Source organism: Herpailurus yagouaroundi, unplaced genomic scaffold, assembly GCF_014898765.1.
Source record: "Herpailurus yagouaroundi ecotype Mexico unplaced genomic scaffold, PumYag 29, whole genome shotgun sequence".
Lineage (NCBI taxonomy): Eukaryota > Metazoa > Chordata > Mammalia > Carnivora > Felidae > Herpailurus > Herpailurus yagouaroundi.
Window position 1 is genome coordinate 77,646,836 of NW_024412377.1, and position 19,294 is coordinate 77,666,129.

Consider the following 19,294-nt stretch of genomic DNA (forward strand, 5'->3'; position numbering starts at 1 on the left):
ATTACCTGGAATTGATATATTTAGATGTTTTACAAATTATAACTAATTGCCAAATGATAGAAATTGAAAAAAAAACCACTATTCTTGGATCATAAATAATGATTATTTGTATATGTTTTCCCTAAGACAGTTTGCTGCTCAGCCAATTGCTTCTATGTACCCAGAATCCCTGAACTAGCTTTCGTTAATGAGTTTCTCAGCTTTTTTTTTTTTTTTTTTTTTTTTTTGGTAGCAGCGAGCATTTTGCACTGATACAAAATAGCAAGTCCAAACTGGGAAGGGCAAAGTAGGTACATTCACAATTCACAACAACTCTGAAGCCTACCTTTCTACCTCCCTATTTATCTCTGTCACTGGAATTCAAAAACTGCTGTGTTGGTTAGGAAAGGCCAAGAAGAATTATCTACTGATTTATATCATCTGTACTGGTAATAACCTGAGAAATAATGCTACAAAAAGCTTAGATAAGTAAGAGAAGGCTGGATATCCCTTCTCAGTAATGAATAATCTATAAGTTCACATCCTTCTGAATCATGAGATGCTTATCAAGCAATACTGCCTCAGACACTGTTGAGCCCAGCATACACCAGCCCTCAGACAGATGAGATCTAATTGGAGTGCCTTTAGCTAACCTCTTCCACTGACTCTCCACACTTCATAGACAGTGCTTGGAAACAAACACACAGCACAGAAAAGCAATCACATATGCAGTCAGAAAGAACTTTAATGTTATTCAAGGTAGCATGAGCATATGTTCTGGTTTATCTATTTTTATCTGTTATTCCAAAATCCCATCTTGTTTACCATTGTCCTAGACAAACGTATGATTTAGCAACTACTCGAAACAATATGATTTTTGGAAATATCTTTATTTCCTTTGAATATGATGACATTTATTGAAATGTATGTAGGGAAACTATATGACTTATATTTAAACAAATCAAACAGATATTCTGTATCCGAGAGGATAATCCTTCAAAATTATCATATAGTAAGATTGCGTTGATCATGAGATTCAGGTCAAATGATAACTAAATATGTAATGATATGCCTGTTGCTCATGGCTTGTTAGGACTTTTTTTCATATTTCTCATATCTTAAAAATTCCCCTAAAGCATTAATTATAAAAGCAAAAGTATTATTATATAACAAATGAAAAATTTCTCATTAACCAAAGACAATGTAAGTAAAATTAACAAGTTTATGAAAAAATTATCAAATGACAAGTACACTTTCCTGAAATTATTGAATAATAACAAGTGCTAGTGGAATATAGAGAAATGGAAACATTTACTGACAGTAAGAGCATAAATCTGTGCAACTCTTTTAGAGAGATTTCTGGGTTTTCTTTTTATGAAATTAAGTATGTGTATCAAGGCTTAGTTCAAGATATAATCCCCAATGGCTTCCCGAATATGTTACTTGTTTGTGGTGGCAAAAGTTGAAGAAAACTGAGCTATCATAAAGACAATTAATAATAAAATACAGTATGTCTGTATGCAGTGATGCTATATAGTATATGCTTAAAAACAAAACTGTGATTAAAAAATCAGAAAATGTTTAGCATGATTTGAAGTAAATAACATTGCAAAGCACACTAACATATTTCTCAAGTATATTCTTAACTAAAGATATATTTTAAATATATTAGCAAGATTCCTCCTGTGTGGTATGGGAGAGAATATTATTTTGTGCTTCTAAAACCCATCAGATATGCTTGTCATAGCAAGATTCGCCAAAGTGACTCAACAAGGCAATATACACCCTACAGAGCCTACCCTAAGTAGTGTGCATGACTCTGTCACTTTTTGTGTGCAGATAATAGAACTCTGAGTTTCATTTTATAACAAAATAATAATGGCTGCAAAATATCCAAACAACACAGAAATTAAAAAAAATAAAAACTAAGTACCATCAAAACAAAATGACCATTAATTTCTAAGTATATTAGCCTTCAGATACATAATAATTCAAACCAAAAGGTAAACGCTCCACATATTTGTCACACCAGTTGGCTGTTACTTCTTCCTAAAGCAATATATACATTTTATTCTGCATGGCCTTTTAAACAGTTATATAATGTTTCCTTTTATAAAAATCGTGACATGAAAATAACAATTGAACATGAAAGTTTTAGTTTTTGTGTTTTGTTTTCAATTGAGTTTAAAGTTTTTCTTTGTTGGCTGTGTTAGAATTATAATTATAAAGAACTTTGTATTTAGCTTAAGGTTGTGGATTTTTAAATTCTCAATGAGCGTTTAAACATTGAAGGATGCTCTGTACTTGGCTTATCCCCTTATAGAGAATGCTTTGATATCACGTTTGGGGAAAAAAAAGGTATACAATGATAATTTTCCTTTTTAAAGACACCATGGGACACTTAAGAAATCCCACAAATTTATCATCTTAGAGCTATGTAGGTCAGACATATGGTGAAGTTCTCACTAGGCTAAAATCAAAGCATCAAAAGGGCTGTATTCCTTTCTGGAAGACCTAGGGGATAATCCATTTCCTTGTTTATTTACCTTGCTGGAAGATTTTAGTCCCTTGCCACTGTAGGACTGAAGTCCTTTCCCCTGCTGGCTGTGAGCTCTCACCTTTTCTACCATCCCACCTCTTTGACTCTTCTACTTTCCTCTTATGCTTTCAAGGGCCTTATAACCATGTAAAACCCACCAAAATTATCTAGGATAATCTCTATATTTTAAGGTTAGCATATCAACAATCTTAACTCCGTCTGCAACTTTCACTCCCTTTTTGCCTAGGAACATAATCACAGGCATCACACTAGGGGATGAATCATGGGGACCAGAATCCTGCCTCCACACCTGCTTAGCATCACCCCAGTGATTTACTTTGTGCTTCCTGTCCCTGAATTTTTGGTCTTTATGGAAATAGAAGCTGTTATTTTCTAAAGAGAGAATGTTTTCTGCAGATTTACAGCAAGATTCCCATAAGCTATGATTCCTACGAGGTCAGTTTGGAATCCTGTGCAAAGAAATCAGCAGGCAAGAAGAGCAGTCACTGTCTCAGCAGGGGTAGTTGCCATGATGGGAGCAGATAGGGCTGCTGTTGCACAGTGACAGCAAGGGAAATATCTCCCAGGGTACATTCTTTTACCTCCTTGCCCAAATGGATCATAAACGGGTAAGTACAATGGGCTTAGTATTAGCATGTCATTGGCTCAGATACGTGAGGGATGAAAATCTGATCAGAGGTCAGGCAGACCTAGCAGAGTCGCTAGGCGAGGATGTAAAGAGTCACAATGCGTTTGATGCAGCAAAATTGTCTTAGATTGGGAACTTTTTTAAAAAGCTAAAAACTGAAAGGATAATTGAAACTATTTAAGGTAGACTTAGAGCATCAACATGTACCCAGCAATATTTTTAATAAAAATTAATATTAAACTAAATTATAAGGATAATTAATGATATATAAAGATACTCTTTCAATACATTCTGGGAAACTGGATGGTGTACAAGTAATAAAAATGAAAATAAATAGGCAAAATGCCTAGTCTGGAAAAAATATTTGAAGCAATATTGAGGAATTAAGAATAGTTCTATAAGTGAGGGGCTGATAAATAAGGAAAACACTAGTGGCTATCAATACCAATGGAAGAGAGACACAGACACATACACATACACACACAAACACACTTTTTTGTGCAATGCTCATAAGAAAACCCATTGATAAAAATCAGAGAAAATCTTGCTGCAACAGACACAAGCTGCTGACACCAAAAACAGAAGAGCATAACTAAAATGAGCTAAGATAAATTATTTTGTATTTGCTATGAGGAAATGGTTATATCATCTTTCTCTTTCAGTGATTTATTTGCTGGATAAAAGTGGTATGCAAACCTTTCACTAAAATTGAAAACATCAGAGTCATTGGGGAGATGATATACCACCATAAGGCCTCACATATAGGAAAATACTATAAATAATTCAGAACTGTTTTGGAAGAAAAAAAATCTGAAACAAATGATCAGCTATGGTCATCAATTAATAATCTGTTTACAAAAAGTATGCTATTTTATTTCAAAATTACAGGTTTACTTAGATTGCAATAGTCTTATCCTCACTTTGTAAGAAGGGAAAATGCATTTCATGGGTTGGACTTTCTTCATTAACACTTGTCTGGGTTTCAATATATTATAAATATAGGCTGAAATGTGTACAACACGATGTTATACTAAGCTCACAGACTACAGAAACTGACTGACTCAGTGTGAGCCCTGAACGCTAGTGCTGGGTTTGCTGGAGTTTCTTTCTTTTGAGAGGTAAGGAAGAATAAAGAGGAAGGAACAAGAGAAGCTTTGGAATGAGAGCAATGGTGGATATATACACTAAGCATTGATCTTTTTTCTCTTTTTTTGAGAAATATGAATTAAGAATGTAAGTTTTTGAAAGTTACTTTGGACAATAAGACTGCATTGTGTTGACACCAACACCACTCTAGACTCAACCAGAATGACTGTAGCTTCAGGATTCTAACTCATACACCTTCATGCATACATACTCAGGGAAGAGAGATTGGGAGAGACAGAGAGAGAGAGAGAGACAGAGAGATAGTACATGTTATACAGCATATACTTAATATAGTATACATAAAGTCCCTATCACTAATGGTAAATAAATGTATTCAAAGCTGGAAAATAAAGGGATATAAGACAAAGTTAGGATTTTGTATAATAAAACAGAGGGAAATTTTTTTAACTTAAGTTTCCAAGATTGGCTTTCATTCCCAAAATGATAGTTTTGTTTGGAAATTACTAGGTTAAGTTTCTTCTTTATGGGGAAAATAAAGATTTGATAGATACATAGGTATTATTTCTGTTATATAGAAATAAACACAATTAAATTTTTGCACCCCTGAGTTTGTGTTACTGTAATTCATTATGAGATGTACACTATGGCATGTAAAGGGAAGTCATCTAAGCTTCAAAAGGGTTATATTGCAAAGCATAACCTGACTACAAAACAAAACAAAACAAAAACCCTATATATAAAGATAAATTATCTGAAAGTCTGAGTAGGTAATAGAACAAAACATCTTAATAGTGAAGGAATACTCATTCTAAAGGAGTTATTTGAGGTTGTAAGTTTGCTGACTTTGGGCAAATTGGAAGAAACAGTACTTTGAGGGGAGAGCCGGACTGGGGGAGAAGTTCCACAGCAGACATTCAGGATGGCTTAGAGTTCTCGGGACCAGACTGCAGAGCCACATGGAGTCTACAAGAGCAGAAACTTAGGCAGCACTCACATCCCTCTCAGATCTGGATAACTCAGCACATAAAGGTTTTTACCATAAATTATAGCCTGAAGGATCAAAGGTCATTTTTCCAACTCCAAAATAGAAAATAGCATGATAACTAGTAAAAAATTGAAAATCAAAGTGTATGTTCATACAAGAAGTGAACTTGCATTTTTCCCTATCCTTCAGGGCTCTTGAGGGAGTAGGTGTAGGGAGATATACCCATACACTTTTTACAGATTCCAGGGTAAAGAAAAGCAATATCTTATATGCAATGTGAAACCTGAGGAAACAAAACTAAGACAAAAGCAAATAAAGCAAAAATGAAGAAACAAAAGAAACCCTCATTCTCTGCACATGGCCACCACCATTTTCTTTTGAATCTGAAATGGCCTGAGAGAATACCTCCGGGTATGCTGCATCCCCAAAACTTGAAGCTGAGAGTAGAAACGTAGGTATAAAAAGGCCTCTCTATTGAATAAAGGTAATGGCACTAACCTGGCAAACAGAGAGCAAACATGAGGGCAATTCAACAGTTGGCATGTAAGTTCCTGCCCACCTTTACTCACCTTCCAAACCCAGAAGAGAGAGAGGGAGAATAATGGAAGACAAGGGAAAACTCTTAATTGACTGATTACCTAACCACTGGAATAGAGAGAGGGGAGAAAGAGGACAGCAGAGACAGAGAAAACTGCTTTTACCTGAAGTTGGTACTACTTTTCTAATAAAAGCAGAAATTGGGACCCAGTATCTAAGCATATTTATGAAACCTAAAATGTTACTTGGCAATTTGTGTCCATAGACCATGAACTTTGTACCTGCTCTACCAGTGAAGACATCTCAATACAATAATGACCGGGGCACCTGGGTGGCTCAGTCGGTTAAGCGGCCGACTTCAGCTCAGGTCATGATCTCGTGGTCCGTGAGTTCGAGCCCCGCGTCGGGCTCTGTGCTGACAGCTCAGAGGCTGGAGCCTACTTCGGATTCTGTGTCTCCCTCTCTCTGACCCTCCCCCATTCATGCTTTGTCTCTCTCTGTCTCAAAAATAAGTAAACGTTACGGGCGCCTGGGTGGCGCAGTCGGTTGAGCGTCCGACTTCAGCCAGGTCACGATCTCGCGGTCCGTGAGTTCGAGCCCCACGTCGGGCTCTGGGCTGATGGCTCAGAGCCTGGAGCCTGTTTCCGATTCTGTGTCTCCCTCTCTCTCTGCCCCTCCCCCATTCATGCTCTCTCTCTGTCCCAAAAATAAATAAACGTTGAAAAAAAAAAAGAAAAAAAGAAGTAAACGTTAAAAAAAATTAAAAAAAAATACAATAATGACCATCTTATAATAGAAAATTAGTACCATTATATGACAGTGGTACTAAAAAGTTGTTTCTCATGTTCTCAAAATGCTTGAGAAAGAGAAAATACTAAGGAAATATATATTTCCTAAAAGACAGAAAAATAAATAGTTCTCCATGAGAATTTAAATATTGGAATAGGGTAACTCGTGAGATGGGTGAAATGTCGTCCATGTTGGCTTGAGTGAAAGGAAAGGGGAAAAAAATGAATACGATAGCTACTACCTGGACTGCAATTATCAACCTTTTAGAAAGAGAGGGATTAAACTGGATGATTTCTCAAAGTACGATCTAGGGCTGTCATTCTATCATTCTATGGCTCTTTGATGTCAGAATGCAATTCAGAGCTTTTGAAGTATATTAGAAAACCCAGTGTAACTTGCTGTCTCCTGGGCCACGAGCCAACCCGAGTCTTATGAAAGAAAGTGTCAAGGATGGCATTCACTAAGGATGCAAAAATCACCCTAAGAAACAGATGAAAGAGGGAATACGATAGTGAAGGATGCATTAGGAAGGAAAGCAACTTGTAAAGATGTAAGAAACTCAGGCAGAAACGACCAGAATTAAGATGACATATATAAAGTGTAGTGCTTATCTGGTTTTATCCATTTAGGATACCTGAATTTTGAATGTTAATAGACAAGTATGTTGCAGAAATACCACAGGAAATTATAGAATTTTGACTAGAGGAATTTCTTAAAACAGAGTGCTGTGAACAAAAAAGCTTTACTCAAAAACCTAAAATCCTAGAAATTGTGTGTGTGTGTGTGTGTGTGTGTGTGCATGCGTGTGCATGCATGCGGTGAGAACTCTGAAGATCTAACCTTTAGCAAGTTACATGTACACAATAGATAATTAGTTATACCTTCCACAGTGTACACTAGATCTCTAGAATTTACCCATTTTATAAGTAAGTTTGTACCTTATAACCAACATCTCCTCATGTCTCCCACCCCCTATCCCCTGGCAACTTTCTACTCTCTGTTTCTCTAAGTTCAAGTTTTTTTAGAGCCCACATGTAAGTGATATCATGTAATATTTGCCTTTTTGTGTCTGGTTTATTTCACTTAGCATAATGTGCCCTAAGTTCATCCACACTATCAGAAATGCCAGGATTTCCTTCTTTTCAAAGCCTGAATAATATTTAAATTTAGCTAGCAGGCTTCAAGAACTGTGGGGATATCAGACAAGACTGGCTGAGGCTGTGAGGGGTTTGAACATTAAGGAGTGAGTAATAGGTAAGGAGCCCTGCATTTCATCTCATTAAGAAGGGAAGATACGTTAACCCATGTTACTCCCCATAAAATCTCTATTATAATCTTTTCTAAAACTCATCTTTCATTTTCTTGCCCTAGATAACATAATGGCTCATTCCATCCACTCATTCAGGTCTTAGCTCAGATTCCTACTCCTTCTTTCTTCCTCCTATTTGTCTCAAACTCCAGCCAGCATTACCTATTACTTTCCTTGACTTTCTCTTTATCCTTAACACTTATCATCAGTAATGAAGTAGATTTTTTTCTTATTTATTTATTTATTTATTTATTTATTTATTTATTTTTAATCCACATGTTTTGCTACTCTGTTTCGAGCATCAGAACAGTGCTAGAAAAATATTGTACAAATTTAGTTTTTCTTTAATTGAATTCAATTAAATTATCCAAACTCTGCTGATCCTTTTCCTTCTGATAATGATTTTATGAGTCATTACCACTAAATACTTAGCCTTTGAAATAAAAAAAATTTCACTTTAAGTAGAATCCACATCAGTGTATTTCCACAGAGACTTTGCTTCCCTATGAGATGTTCTGCAATATACTGACTGACAGCTTTACCTATTTTCCACGGAAATAGCGCCTGTCTGTCTGCTTGCTTAGACCACAGGTCTCTCATTCCTGAAATGCCCTACTTACTTCAGGGTCCTTTGCCATGTTAACTATGAGGGTAAGAGAAAAGACATTTCTCTCAATTGGAATTTGAACAAAAATACGCTGAATAGGCTCTCCTTCATATATAGGTCCTTAATACTTCCTGTGTAATTCCAGGAAATATTCACTGGAAGCAATTTTGTATAATCAGTTTGATGTGTTCCCTGAAAAATAAGCCCAAGGACAATGATGTGCATGTAGGAAGTGCATTGGGCCATATTCTCAGGAACTATTATCTATGAGGGCTACAAGAAGCAGGATTAGGAAGACAAAAAGGAAGAACTGGATACAGTAGGAACAGTAGCATCAGACAACTCCACAGTTGATCTGACATGGGGATGGACTTTCAGAGAACCCCTAAATCAAGGCACAGCAGCTAGCCCTCTGTTGTTTTACATTAGCCATTGTTAGAAGCTGATCACTCCTGGGAAGGGACCATGGAGACTTGGGGGGCTCAACTCCCTTCAAACAAAGAATTTCTGGGAGAAGCACTCATCTGCCAATCATTATCATGCAACATTCCTAGTTTCTAATGGAAAGAAGGTCTCATGGGGGCACATCCAGCATCCACCACAAACTTCATGCTCATTTTTGGGATTAACATATGAGATGAGAAATAAAGAAATTACAGGATTCATTTCTTGTAGGTAAATAGAAGAATGGGTATAAAATGGAGCAGATGGGTCTAGGAGTTATAATAATTATAATATATAGTATCATCTTATTATTAGACCTACGAGGTAATGATTGGTTAATATTTTTGCCTGATTTTAGAAAAAAAGCCAAAGCTTTTTTCTGTTGAAATAAGCAACTATTACTATGGCCTGTATGAAATAATTAACAAATACATTTGTCTTCAAAAAAATCATTAATGAAAAAAATTTGCAGGTATTATTGTCTTATTTTAATACTCATATATACTTATAATGAAAATTTAAAATATTTTAGAAGCATAAAAAGAAAAATAAGAATACATAATCCCACTACTCAGATGTTACCAGTTATAATTCTTTCAAGGTGTTAAGTAGTCAGTCAGTCTCTCTCTCTCTCTCTCTCTTTATCTCATTTTCTACATATTCTCATTTACATATTACATTCATCTACACTATTTTTATAATAAAGTCCTCATTATTCTATAACAACTGAATTTTATTTAATGTATTATGAACATTTTACTAACTTCAAATATTCTTATAAAATACTTAACTATTGGTTACACATTATTTTATTACACACATGCATTTTATTTTGTGTATTTCACTAGGGTACCATAATTCATTTAACCAATGAACTACTGCTTTTGATATAGACAGATAACACTTTAAACTCTTTCATTTTATCTTAAGCCTTGGGCAGGCTTTCCTTAAACCCACTTACTGCAGAATATATGACAACATATTTTACACGACATGTTTATATTTCCTCAATATGTTCCTCAGCATGTAAGGAGGCTTTGAGGCAGAATATATCTTTGAAGGTAATTAACACACGAAAATGTTGAGCCTCTTAAACATATGATTATTTGTGTTTATACTTTGTTGAATCCAATTTTTATTATTAGAGAAACTCAGCAATTACTATAAACTTCCCTAAGAGAGAATATGGTCTTCTTCATTTTTCATTCACATAACTGAAGATTATTAGATATAAAGTTCCTTTTGCTTTATTTAAATACTTCCTTTAATAATAAATGCACAATATTAATTCAATATTTAACTCTTTATAGCTTGTCAGCACCAGGTATTGCTGTTGAAGGCACATTATGAGGGGGTGATTAAAGAAATTGGTGATGCGCTAGATAGGAATTTTTACCATTCTTTTACAATAAACTCATTTTGTGTAGTAATAAGCTTTGTCATTACAAACGAAATGCACCACCTGGTACAATTAGCCTTATGCCTCTTATTTTTAGTACATCTCAGAACTGTAGTACAATGTTATAATTTGTGTTGTTAAAGCTCTAACAAAATGCTAGAATTTGATTCAAAAATGTCTTTCATACAAAGGTCTGGGGTCATTCAATATATCAGACTCCAGGTAGGTGCCATGAACTTTATAAAGACAGCATAATGTTGAAAAAAATCATAACAAAAGTTTAAATATAGGTAGCTAAACTTTTACGTAACAGTACCTGACTCATGTAATCCAATGAAAATTAGAATGTCATATCAACTACCAAAGCAATCTACATATTTAATGCAATTTCTATCAAAATACAAGCAGCATTTTTCACAGAACTAGAACAAACAATCAGAAGATTTGCGTGGAACCACAAAAGACCTCAAGTAGCGAAAGCAATCTTGAAAAGAAAAACAAAACTGGAGGTATCACAATTACAGGTTTCAAGTTATATTACAAAGTAGTAATAATTAAAATAGTATGGTACATTATGAAAATAGACACATAGATCAATGGAATAGAACGCAAAACCAAGAAATAGACCCACAGCTACATGGACAATTAGTTTTCAACAAAGGAGGAATAAATATATAATGGGAAAAAATAGTATATTTTCAAAAAATAGTATTGGGAAAACTGGACAGCCACATGCAAAAGAATGAAACTGGGCCACTTTGTTTCACCATACACAGAAATAAACTCAGAATGGATTAAAGAACTAACTGTGAGACTTGAAACCATAAAAATCCTTGAAGAGAGCACACACAGTAATTTCTCCAACATTGGCCTAGCAACATTTTTCTAGATCTGTCTCCTGAGGTAAGGGAAAATGCCAAAATACACTACTGAGACTAATCAAAAGAAAAAGTGTCTGCACAGTGAAGGAAACAATCAATGAGATTAAAAGGCAAAACACAAAATGGGAGAACATATTTGCAAATGATATATCTGAAGAAGAGTTAGTATTCAAAATATATAAAGAACTTATAAAATTCAACAGCTAAAACCTAAATAACCCAATTAAAAAATGAGCAGACGACATGAATAGACATTTCTCCAAAGATGACATACAGATGGCCAATAGACACATAAAAAGATGTGTCTGATAATGTGCTCAACATCACACATTCTCAGATAAATGCAAATCAAAACTACAATGAAATATCACCTCACACCTATGAAAGTGGCTAAAACCAAAAACATAAACAACAGGAGCTCAGGGATGTGAAGAAAAAGGAAACCTGACACATTGTTGGTGGGGATGAAAACTGATCCTGACACTGTGGGAAAGGGTGTGGAGATTTCCCAAAAACTTAAAAATAGAACTACCCCCACTACAGGGTATTTACCCAAAGAGTACAAAAACACTAATTCAAAGGGATACATGTACCCCTGTGTTTATTGCAGCATTATATGCAATAGCCAAACAATGGAAGCAGCCCAAGTGTCCATGGATAGATGAATGGATAAAGAAGATGTGGTAATATATACACAATGGAATGTTATTTAGCCATAAAAAAGAATGAAATCTTTCTATTTGCAACAGCATGGATAGAGCTAGAGAATATAATGCTAAGCAAAATAAGTCAGTCAGAGAAAGACAAATATATTATGATCTTGCTCATATGTAGAATTTAAGAAACCAAACAAACAAGGAAAGGCAAAAGAGATAAATAGAGAGAGAGAGAGAGAGAGAGAGAGAGAGAGAGAGAGAGAGAGAGAGACAAACCAAGAAAGAGAGGCCCTTAACGACAGAGAACAAACCAATGGTTACCATAGGGGATGCGGATTACGGAATGAGAGGAATAGGGGATGAGGATTAAGGAGTGCACTTATCATGATGAAAAAATAAATAAAATAATAAAAAGAATGTTATATTAAAATGTAAATTGAATACAATTAATCAAGTAAGTGTATTAAGCGATCTAAAGGTAATATTGTATAATAATATCCAGCCAAAGCATACAGATTATCCTTCCAACATACCATGGAAATCTAAAAGGAATAGGCATGGACTTATTGATTCAGTTGAGAAACCTTTCTTAATAGGATGAATATAGCACTGCAGTCACTAAATTTCGGACAATGATGATTCCAATAAAACAAACATCAAAAATACATACAGTAAATCTCTCAATTGTGAGGCAAATTCTAAGGGTATTTCATTCTCCATCTTCCAAATTTCATTAAAATCACTATGGAACACATACATGATAATAAAAATCACAAAAGCCCTGAAGTCTAAAGATAAAAAGAGGAACAAAATAGTATTTCTTGATATATGCTATATTAGAAGCCAACTTAGGCAGTGCTTTCAAAGTAGGTAGATGTAACTCTTTCAGGAAAGACTGGGAGATGGGCCATTTTGCCTGCTCCCTCCACACTGAGCTGGCAGGAGGCAAGGCAGGGTATAGTATGTCTGCTGAGAGTGCCTTTGTGCTCACTAGCAACTGCTCCTTTGTGTGCCATAGTCTTGTAGGTCTCATGGACCCTAGCCTAACTAAAGCTGGGATTTGGGAGTTCCTTACCAAAAAATGTGTCTTCAGTCTTTCCTACCTGTTTCTGATGTTTGTGTTTTCTCGTTCAGCTGAGTGTCTACAGAAGAAGGGAGCTCTGAATCTTCCCACGGTGCAATCAATCTTGGTTTCAACAACAAAAAAAAATTGATTCAGTGACAGGCATTATAAACTTTAAATTGTTGATTACTGGGGCTCCTGGGTGGCTCAGTCTGCTAAGCTTTGGAGTCCTGATTTTGGTTCAGATCATGATCTCATGATTAATAGTTCAGAGTCCCACTGTCAGGCTCTACACTGACATCAAGAAGCCTGCTTAGGATTCTCTCTCTCCTTGCCCTTCCCTGTTCACCCTTTTTTGCTCACTCTCTCAAAATAAATAAATACACTTAAAAAAATAAAAATAAATTTTCAATTACTGAATTTTTTTGTCTGACTTTTAACAATGTTGGACTTTGTTCTGACAGGCTGTTGAGTTGCAGGAAAGTCCTATTGATCAGGTGTGCTTACAGGAGGAATCAACAAACTTTCTGGAAAAGGTGAGACAGTATCTATTTTAAGTTGTGCAGGCTAAATGGTTTCTATCTCAACTAATCAACTTTGTTGTTGTAGCACAAAAACTGCCATAGATAATATGTAAATAAGTGAGAAGAGCTGTGTTCCAAAAAAAACTTTATTTGCAAAATCAGGCAGTGGTCAGATTTGGTTCTTAGTTTGCTTACCCCTAGTCTAGAGTAACCTATTCTAGGGATGTAGTTCAGCACAATTACTAAACCATGGCCTTGCATCTCTACAATGTTCCTTGTATTTAATAAGGTTTCTTCACTGTGGTTGCTGGGTTTTTGAAGGATCTATGGCCCTTTTTGAGGTACAGAAATTGTTTGGCTTACAGTTACCTGTAAATTATTCTTTCCCCTATAAATTTTTCTTTGCCTACTCTCATGGAGTTTAAGCTTACACATGTAGATTGGTATTGAGCCTAAGACTCCAAAGGATCCTTATGCAGATTTCCAGAGCTTTCTCTGAGTAACTCCCTCTTCACTGGCAATCTGCTTCCAATATTCCAGCCAGCATGGCTTCTCCAAACTTTAAACTAGGTAATTTGTGTTAGTCCTCCATGCTCTAGGATTTTAAAAATTGCCTGTAAGGAGAAAGCCACACTTATTGACAATAGTTAACTCTTGTTTCTCTCCTCTCACAGTCCTGTGTTGTCTGAAACCCATGGTCTGAAAACAAATGTTTTGTTGAATTTTCTAGCTGTTCATGGAGGGAAGTAAGACCTTACCTGGAAGCATAAGTCCTCTATGTAGTTTTTATGAAGAAGCTTTTTATTGAGAAACTCGTTACCTATGCACATTCTTTCTGAGGAACACTTCTGGACATTTCTGAGGAAAAAAATACAGAATAGATAAATTACTATTTTTCTCTAAAATCTATAAGAAGTTAAAGGTCTGTATCAGTTTCCCAGTGTGTTAGGATGGCAGAGTCCTACTTTTGAAGTACACCTTAGCAACACTGTATAGCCAAAAATGCTCTTATACATTGAGTGTGTATGTTGCTTGTTTGGAGAATCAAAACCACAACTATGTAAAAAAAAATAAAGTTTAAGGTTTCATTGCATATTCTTACTGATTCTACTGGCTAGAAAGGTATTCAGTGGGAAAATCTGAAAGAAAAGTCAAGCTTTAATAGTGACTTTAGGAGTTTTTTGCCCTATCTAGCTATTCTATATCTAATATTGTCACTTTTTTTTTCCTAAAACAGGTGATATTAATATTTGTAGTAATTTTAAACTCTATCTCTTTTCCTTCCCCATTTGCTATTGCTGGTATTTTGGGATTTCAAATATTAAATAACCTGCTTTCATTGTCACTATCTTGAGAAAGATGGCTGGTGTGTAGTCATAAACCCTCTCTGGCAATGTAGTTAGTGATACAGTCTCTCCATTAAGCCAGCTCTGCTCTCCAAGCAGAGAGAATTTAATGACCTAGATATAACCACCGGGAGAAGCAAATAATGCAATCCTGGTTAACTTTCTGAAATATACTTTTATCTAACTTGAACTGCCAAATTTTATATGATAGCTGTGTTAGGGTTCTCTAGAGAAACAGAACTAATAAGGTATACATGTAGAGAGAGAAATGGGGGGGCAGAGAGATATTTAATATAAAAATTGGTTCACACAATTATAGAGACTATAAAATTATAGAGACTATTTCGGAGGCCAAAATCTGCAGTGTGAACTAGCAGGCGCAAGACAGAGAAGAGCCAATGATACAGATGAAGTCTAAAGGCAGTTTGCTAAAGAATTTCTTCTTCGTCAGGAAGGTTGATCTTTTTGTTCTATTCAGGCCTTCAACTGATTTCATGAGGCCCACCCACTTTACAGAGAGTAATCTGATTTCCCCAAAGTTCATCAATTGAAATGTTCATTTATCCACAAACACCCTCCAAGTTGACACAATAGCATGTACATTAATCTCTTACACCTTATTAAAATACTGACAAAAAGACAGGCAACTTAAAATAAATGTTTGATAAACTAACAAAGACATTCTCATTTTATAGGATGTAATGAAGAGGAGGGGGTGGAGGTTATAGAAAATCCATTAGAAGGGAATCACTGAAAAGCTGATGTAAAGGAAAACAGTAGTGCTTTTTTTTCTTTTCTTTTCTTTTTTTTGTATTCTGTTATTAAATCTCTATGTGTTTACTGTTGCCCCAGAGGCCTTACATATTAGTGGCACATAAAGATAGCTATGAAAACTCATGAGCGCTAATGATTTCAGACACTTCAAAGAATCATGTGTAAAAACCCTACAATTAGTGTGACAATTAATAAGCAGTTTTAATCATACCAGGGTAAGAGATTTTTCAACCTTAGCCTTCAGTGTTAACATTCCCAAAGAGAAATCAGTATTATACACAGCAAATTTTAAATAATTAAACTTTGGTAAAGGTGTTCCTATTCTGACTCCCAATCAAGCAGAATCAGATATATATGTAAATCTGTAGATATATATTTAGGGTTTTCTGGGGGGTCATTTTCTGAACCTCTCTTATTGGTCCCAAGGCAAGAGTTAAAGTAATTTGTGAGGAATTCTCCCCAACTAGATGACTGTCTTTTTTATCCCTGGATACTTAAAATGTGTAAAATTCCTACACTTCCTTGATTCTTATCCTCTACCCTCAAAGCTTTATCCAGTGATTGGGAAAATTTTTGTTCAGCTATGCAATCATACTGGGTGAAATGGAAAATACAGAAGCAGAATCTTGTGCCTTTTGTGTCAAACATAGCACTCTTCCAAGTGCTCAGAGTTAATCGAGCCACCCCCATTTTCACAAGGTTCTAAAACATTCATTCAAAAACTGTCTCTCTTCAATCTATAAAAAAATAATAAAATGGCTCCTAATTCACTTGCATTTTTATATCTTCATTCTTTCAAATAACCTGTCAAATATCTTTAAAGCTCTCATACCACATCTTATTTTTATGTTTGGAAACAATACAAAGACCTATGTAAACATTAGAGTAAAAAGATCATGTTAGAGTAATATCAATTAGATCCATTTTCATTAATCATATATTCAAATGTGTGCATTCAGGCTTTATATATGAATTTTCCCATGGCAATATGAAAACATTTAGGTAAGTGTTGCTGAACATTACATGCAACAGTGTGATCATTCATGAACATTTATATGAATCTTTCATTGCCCATCCAAATAAATGCCACATTGAGCATTCAATATGTTTGAATGTGCAATATCTTACAAAAAAAATAATAATCTTTCTTCAAACCATAATGTTATACATTATCTTACTATTGGGCTTTTACTATTGTATTAGAGTGTGATTCTGCACATATTATCTTTGCGATTTTATGCTATGAGCCATGGGATGCTCCTATAGAGTTATGCTTGGATCATTGGACCTGAGCTTTATTATCTTACTACGAAGAGAAAATAGACAAGAGGTGCTTGCCACTTACATCACTGTCTCTTATTTTGATTGTTTCATTTAGATAGTAAATCTCAGTGGCATTAAAGGTGATCTTGAAGTTAAATATTGTAAAGGAATTCCAAAATTAACAATAGGCTGCTTTAAACTACAAGATGAACAAAATCCACTTAAAACTGTATTTATTTTTTTCTTCACTTCTATTTTACTTTAAACCTCCAAGAATTAATTAAACAGCCCATTTCTCTAAAGCCTACAAAGACACTAGGCTTGCTGAAGTCAGCCATAGTAAGCATCAGAAAAAAGCTGTATTTCTGCTATAAATTCCTGGATTTCTTGTAAGAAATATATTCTTATTCTTACAGAAATGTTAACTAACAAAAATACGTGTAACTTTATATAGTGTCACCTACGTGAATATTAATTACAGTACAGAAAAAAACTAATGAAACTTGAACCAACTTACTCAATACTCCCAGAAATTACGGTAAAAATGGGAAGGAAAAAGGGCTCTAAAATTATTTTAAATGCAAAATCAAAGAAGCAGTGACTAACCAACACAATGTCCTTTTCAATCACTTTCTGTAGCATATAATGTGATGGGCAACTGAGAGTTCTCCCTAGGATTGAGAAACGCAGGGAAGAGGCCTAGATGGTGGAATAGCAAGGAAGCTTTTTTTGTGTATCTCGTCCCTGAAATACAGCCAGATCAACACTAAACCTGGACATCTAGAAAACTGACTTGAGGATTAACACAACAATCTTCACAACTTGAACCACAGAACTCAGCAGGTACGCGGCACAGAGAGGTTAACTGGGGGAGAGAGAAGCCACGGAGGGCAAGGAGCTGTTTTTTGTTTGGGGAGAGAGGATGGAGACAGGGGGAGAGTATGGGAAAGCATCCTCCCCGCTCAGAAGCAGCTGGAGAGAAAAGAAAGAGTATGCAAGGGACTGAACAAAAAAAGGGAGGAAGGAGAAAGGAAAGGGTTTAAATTCCATTAAGACTCTAGAAACAGGTGGAGTGCAGAGACTGAAACTCCACAGCTCGTTACCTGGTGGTGCTCTAATGGGAAGGGCAAATCCCCAGAAGCAGGGAGCGAGGCCCAAGGGGTCCATGGGCCACATGGGGAGAGGCAGTTTCCCTGCTGGGAGGACATTTGGTAGAGGCTATGTGGCCACTCCACAGGCAAAGGTCCCAGTGGACCCTGGAGAACAACCACATTTGCTGGTGCTGGAACATGTATGTTAAGGGGGAAGGCTGGTACCAGATACGTGTTGTGATTTACCATAATCCCTAAAACACTGCTGCTATAAGACTGTGGGAAATTTTTCCAGGGGTGTGAGGGGGTGTAGCACCTAGCCACGGTCTCTGAGCATTGACAGCAGAACTGTCCTGGGAATGCTCCTGGGGGCAGACGGGCACCTGGCCATTGCTCAGTGAGACCCTACCCCAGAAGGTCTCAGCTGATCAAAGCCACAGTACCTCAGAAGTGAGGGGATGGGAAACAGCCCCATTTGAGAGAAAACACAGGAGGGAGGTGCCACCTGGCAGCCTGATGGCTTGGTCACAGTGTAGAAGCAGGGAGTGGACGGAAGCCAGAGAAAAAGGAGGGTTGCTTGATTTCCAGTCATGGAGAGCACAGAGTTCTGATACCAGAGACTGGGTAGCTGGGAGACACCATGTTCACCCCTCCAAGCATGTGCATGCACTCCTAAACTTGCATCAGCAATCTACCCCAGTAAGCTAAGCAGTGCCATCTAGTGGAAAACCCTGCCCAACAGGGCCAACCATGCTCTTGACAAACTCATTAATGCATCTGCTTAGTTTACAGACTATCAAGTGCTTCAAGCTTGACATCTATGGGAAACCAGATGTAATTTCAATCATAATTCCTGTTCACTGGTCTTTTATTAAATTTTTTCTTCTTTTTCTTTTCTTTTAATTTATTGAATACAGAAAAAGAAAAAATTATTTTTCTTTTCATTTTTTATTAAGAATAATTTTCTTTAATTTTCTTCTACTACATTTTTTATGTTTTTGTAAGTTTTTCAAATTCTACTTTACTTCCATCATTCCATTTTGTTCTATTTCATTTTTTCAATTTTTCAAATGTCTTCCTTTTTTCCTTTTTTTTCTTTTCTTATCACTCCCTTTTTTCTCTAATCTATCAAGATCCTTTCAACAACCAGACCAAAACACACTTAGGACCCTAGATCATTGGTGTGATATTTTTGTGTGGTTGCTTTTAAGTTTTTTTTTTTATTTATTTTTTATTTTATTTATTTATTTATTTAGTTTTTTATTTATATATGAAATTTATTGTCAAATTGGTTTCCATACAACACCCAGTGCTCATCCCAAAAGGTGCCCTCCTCAATACCCATCACCCAC

The 19,294-nt window shown here is 35.8% G+C and overlaps 1 long non-coding RNA gene across 1 annotated transcript in view; it reads right to left on the reverse strand.

The window, feature by feature from the left end:
* The window catches only part of LOC121012518 (uncharacterized), a 120,399-nt gene that overhangs the window by 73,199 nt on the left and 27,906 nt on the right, over positions 1-19,294 (reverse strand). The window contains exons 4-5 of the long non-coding RNA XR_005782156.1: positions 14,227-14,326; positions 12,985-13,067 (exon numbers count right to left, since the gene is read on the reverse strand). This is a non-coding gene — a long non-coding RNA (uncharacterized LOC121012518). The remainder of the gene's footprint in view (positions 1-12,984; positions 13,068-14,226; positions 14,327-19,294) is intronic.